The sequence below is a fragment of the Mandrillus leucophaeus genome, unplaced genomic scaffold (genome assembly GCF_000951045.1).
Source record: "Mandrillus leucophaeus isolate KB7577 unplaced genomic scaffold, Mleu.le_1.0 Scaffold1, whole genome shotgun sequence".
NCBI lineage: Eukaryota > Metazoa > Chordata > Mammalia > Primates > Cercopithecidae > Mandrillus > Mandrillus leucophaeus.
The window spans coordinates 16382161-16387555 of NW_012098097.1; the positions used below are offsets into that span (position 1 = coordinate 16382161).

The following is a 5395-nucleotide window of genomic DNA, read 5'->3' on the forward strand; positions in this document are numbered from 1 at the left end:
CGGGGCCGGGCGGGGCGAGCGCTCCAGGCCTCCTCCCAACTCTGCGCAGGGCCAAGCCCTTCTGCCCCTCACCGTCCCGTTACCCCTGGACCTCGGGCCGCCAGCCCCTTCCATCTGCAGTCTCTCGCTGCTCTCGCGGGGGCTTTTCGTGTGTCCCCCGAGATGTCGAGGAAGCCAGATGAGTTCCTCGCGACAGGCGGTGCCTTTTGTAGGAGGGGACAGGTAGCTGAGGCCTGGACAGAGTGACAGGCCAGGCTCAGGGGACACAGGGGAGACCCCCTCACTGGGCTACCAGTTCCCGGGCTTGGGGCATCCCAGGACGTCAGCGTCTGCAGCCTTACCTCCTGACACTTAAGGCCAGAGACAGAGCGGGCCCACGCCTTCGGAGGTCCTGATGTCCAGTTTGGAGGTCAAGGGCAAAGCCACCACCTTTCACAATACGAGGCCAGACCACCTGTCTCCCGCCAGTCCCTGCAGCCTGGAGACCGAGTCAACATTCTTATCTGTGTTGGTTCTGAATGTTCCTCCTTGCAAAAGAAAACAAGGAGTGGACGTTCAGGCTGATGGCCAGCTTCAAAGATTGGGGCCTTTGATTCCCATCGCTGGGAAGAAGGCCCTTCAGACAAGCCCCCTGGGCTGCGGTGCATGGGAACCTTGAAGAACCCGTACCCATGGTCCCACGTCCATGTATGTCGAGACCTGTCGCATCCTCGCTGAAACTCAAGAACGTGAAATAGGTGAATGTGTGTTTTGAGGCAGTAGCATACCAGGGCTCTGGTGTGGGCACCACAGCGTGAGTGAGACAACAGCCTCAGCCCATCCAGGTCACTGCAGAAGAGGAAACCAGCCCCCGCAGGCCCCGCAGTGGTGCCCGCCTTTCTCCACCCCCAAGTCCTTCCTCTCCACCCCTCAGCTCCAAACAGCTGGAGGTCGGGTGGGGGAGGCAGGTATCCATTCCTGAAGTTACACAGCAGGGCCTGGAGACAGGAGATGCCGCCGGCCAGACCACCGTCAGTCACTAATGAGGCACAGGCAGTCGGAACTGCCCAGTTTCTGAGTTACAGGAGCCTGGGTTGGGGGCTGCCAGACTAGTAAAACTGACCTTATTGGCAGGATCGCTCATGGCTTTTCTGTTGATGAACAGAGCCCAGTTCTCCCGCGGTGACTGTGATCCTTCTTCCTGGGGAGTCCTGCTCTCCCTGACCAGGGGCACCTGCCCACCTGTCGGCTGCTCCTCCCTCAGCTGGTCCTCCTGGGCTCTGATGGCCCCAACATTTCTAGCTCTTCTCACCCACAGTGCCCCAGCTTCATGCAGCTGCAGCAGGTACTGTGCCCGTCTGCCTGGCTTTTGTGTGTTTGTGTCTTGACTCTGTAACCCATGCACACAGAGAGGGCTGTGGTGTAGTGGGGATGGCCAGAGCCCTGGGAATGTGCGGGCTGGGCAAGGTGAGGGAGGCTGATTGCTGTGGCTCCCCCACTACCAGCCCCAGCCACAACAAACTGACAGAGGAAGAGGACAGTGGTGCCCTGGAGCCCCGGGGTCAGAGAGAGGAGGACAAAACAGATGTGGAGCCCAGAGAATGACACCACCCCTTCCGAAAAGACAGGATGCAGACATGGCATGAACAGGACATCCTGCAGCCAGAGCCCCAGGTTCTGAGCTAGAAAACTGTCAGCAGGGGGCTGAAGCTGAGGATAGTCATTGCCAAGGAACAGCCTCCGTCACAGGGGAGACGCTTGCACAGATGCGGTGATAAGGGAGGGATGAGGGGTTGGTGACTGCTGGGAACAGGCGTGTGAGGCAGAGTCTCCAGGCATGGTCTGTGGGGTGGTTTGATGATACTAGGACATCTTTCAGACTAGAAGGACGTCCCGACCTGCAGGCTGGAAAGCCCCCTGAGCTCCCAGCAGGACGTATGAGGGCGAGGCCCGTCCTGATACAACTCCGGAACACCACAGTGTCTCCTTTACTGTTGCTATCCAGAAATACCTGAGGCCGGGCGCGGTGGCTCACGCCTGTAATCCCAGCACTTTGGGAGGCCGAGACGGGCGGATCACGAGGTCAGGAGATCGAGACCATCCTGGCTAACACGGTGAAACCCCGTCTCTACTAAAAATACAAAACACGGCCGGGCGCGGTGGCGGCGCCTGTAGTCCCAGCTACTCGGGAGGCTGAGGCAGGAGAATGGCGTGAACCCGGGAGGCGGAGCTTGCAGTGAGCAGCTGAGATCTGGCCACTGCACTCCAGCCTGGGCGACAGAGCGAGACTCTGTCTCAAAAAAAAAAAAAAAAAAAAAAAAGAAATACCTGAGGCTGGACAATTTATGAAGAATCATGATGTAATTTGTATATTTGTCCCTACTAAACCTCATGTTGGATTGTAAACCCCAAGGTTGGAGGTGGGGTTTACACTGAGTGGTGGCTGAGAGGTGGCTGGACCATGGGGATGGATTTCTCAGAAATGTTTAGCACCATCCCCTTGGTGCTGTCCTTGAGATAGTGAGTTCTCCCAAGATCTGGTTATTTAAAAGTGTGGGTCACCACTCTCGCTCGCTTGCTGGCTTCTGCTCTGGCCACGTGAGTTGCCTGTTCCCCCATTGCCTTTCACCGTGATCCAAAGCTTCCAGAGGCCTCCCCAGAAGCCAAGCAGGTGCCAGCACCATGCTTCCTGTCAAGCCTGCAGAACCATGAGCCAAGTAAACCTCTTCTCATTATTTATTTATTTATTTTGACACAGGGTCTTGCTCTGTCACCCAGGCCAGAGTGCAATGGTGTGATCTCGGCTCACTGCAACTTGCGCCTCCCGGGTTCAAGAGATTCTCCTGCCTCAGCTTCCTGAGTAGCTGGGACTACAGGCACACGCCACCATGCCTGGCTAATTTTTTTTTTTTTTTTTGTAGACATGGGGTCTTACTATGTTGCCCAGACTGGTCTCAAACTCCTAAGCTCAAGTGATCCATCCACCTCGGCCTCCCAAAGTGCTGGGATCACAGGCATGAGCCACCATGCCTGGCCCTCTTTTCTTTTAAAATTGCCCAGTCCTAAGTATTTCTTTATAGCAAGGCAACCACAGCCTAACATAGCTCATGATGCTGAGGTCTCGAAAGTTCAAGATCGGGCGTCTGCCCCTGGTGAGGGTCTTGCTGCCTCCACTCATGGCAGAAGGTGAAGGGGAGCCGGGGCGCGTGGAGACTGCGTGCGGGAGGCAGCTGGAGTGTGTGGAGACCGCGTGCGGGAGGGAGCTGGAGGAGGAGGGAAGTATAGGCCTTTTTTTTTTTTTTTTTTTTAAAGATGGAGGTTGCAAACTCCGCGTCCCAGGTTCAAGCGATTCTTCTGCCTCAGCCTCCTGAGTAGCTGGGACCACAGGCACCCGCCACCGCACCCGGCTAATTTTTGTATTTTTAGTACAGACAGGGTTTCACCATGTTGGTCAGGCTGGTCTCAAACTGCTGACCTCGTGATCCGCCTGCCTCGGCCTCCCAAAGTGCTGGGATTACAGGCGTGAGGCACCGCGCCTGGCTGTGCAGGCCTTTTTAAAAGCACCTCTTGCTGGAACTAGTAAGAGTGAAAACTCACTCATTACCAAGAGGACAGCACCAAGCCATTCGTGAGGAATCCACCCCCATGACCCAGACACCTCCAACACTGGGGATCAGATTTCAACTGAGGTTTGAAGGGACCAACACCCAAACTATAGCAACAGGGAAAGGAAAGTTTATGGATACCCATTTAGAAAGAATCTGCTAAGAAAGGGAAAGAATCAGGCCGGGCGAGGTGGCTCACACCTGGAATCCCAGCACTTTGGGAGACCGAGGCAGGTAGATCACCTGAGGTCAGGAGTTTGAGACCAGCCTGGCCAACATGTGAAACTCTGTCTCTACTAAACATGCAAACATTAGCCAGGTGTGGTGGCATGTACCTGTAGTCCCAGCTACCCAGGAGGCCGAGGCAAGAGAATCCCTCGAATCCGTGAGGCGGAGGTTGCAGTTAGCTGAGATCCTGCCACTGCACTCTGCCCAGGCAACAAGAGCGAGACTGTATCTCAAAAACAAACAAACAAACAACAACAACAACAAAGTGAAAGAATCAGACTGGCTTGGGGCTCTGCTGTCACCTGCCCGTGACCTCCCCAAAGCGTGTGTCAGAAACTGACCTGCCTAGTGCATCAGTGGAGTGGGTGCTTTGGAGGGGGGCTTGGATCGTGAGGCCCCGCCCTCATGAATGGCCTAGTGCCTGGTGAAAGGGCTTGATGGAGGGAGTTTGGTCCCTTTTCCCCTTTTGTCTCTCTGCCGTGTGAGGACGCCACGTTCCTCCCCTCTGCAGGACACAGTAACAAGCTGTCATCTTGGGAGGAGACACCAGGCCCTGACCAGACACTGAACCTGCCAGCACCCTCATCTTGGACTTCCCAGCCCCCAGAACTGTGAGAAATAAATTTCTGTTCTTTATAAATACCCAGTCCATGGCGTTTTGTTACAGCAGCACGAACAGACTGAGATAGCGGCTTACACATAACTGGAAGCTGCAGAAAACACCTTCAGACAGCCAAGACGGCTCCCAGGACTCATGCCTGGCACAGACGCCATCTGCCTGGCAGGGCGAAGAAAGGCGTCTGTGGGTGTGGGAGGATGCCGAGTCTAACACCCTGAGCCCAGCCAGCAAGGGGCCAGGAAGGCCTCCCTGTGAACGACGAATGAAACGGAACCCAGATCTCAGACAGGGCAGGGAAGGGGAGGGGGCACCACTCTCCGTGTAAGTCGGCACCTGTGCACACCTGCATGCACACGTGTGTTGTGTGTGTATGGACCACATGTTAGAAATGGATGTGTGCATGTGTCTGCGTGTGTGTGTGCATTTATGCACACACAGTACACAGGTGCACGCACATCATGTACATACATGTTTGCGTATGTGCACGTGTGTACGTGCAAGTGTGTGTGCATGCACACAGCATGCATGTGTGTGTATACTTGCATGCATGCTAACATGTGGCAGAGAATAAATAATGATCACCTCTCTGGAACTGGGTAAAGTAAGTGCTAAACAGATTTTCTACAGGAAATGCTGCTGCAAGGAATTCCTCTGTAGGCTAGCACTAAAACCTGGAAGCTGGGGGCAGGGAGCAGTGGGGAGTGGAAATCTTCCCAGAGCTCTCATCAGAAGTGAGGAAGGCTGGATACGGTGTCTCACGCCAGTAATCCCACGCTTTGAGAGGCAAAGGCAGGAGGATCACTTGAGCCCAGGAGTTTGAGACCAGCCTGGGCAACATGACGAATCCCCATTTCTACAAAAATACAATTAGCCAAGCATTGTGGTGCGCACCTGCAGTCCCAGCTACTTGGGAGGCTGAGGCAGGAGGATTGCTTGAGCCCCGGAGGTCTAGGCTTCAGTGGCC

At 55.2% G+C, this 5395-nt stretch overlaps 1 protein-coding gene across 1 annotated transcript in view; it reads right to left on the bottom strand.

The window, feature by feature from the left end:
* Positions 1-5395, bottom strand: part of CSNK1D (casein kinase 1, delta) — a 39192-nt gene that overhangs the window by 32866 nt on the left and 931 nt on the right. The gene's annotated exons all lie outside the window — the stretch shown is intronic.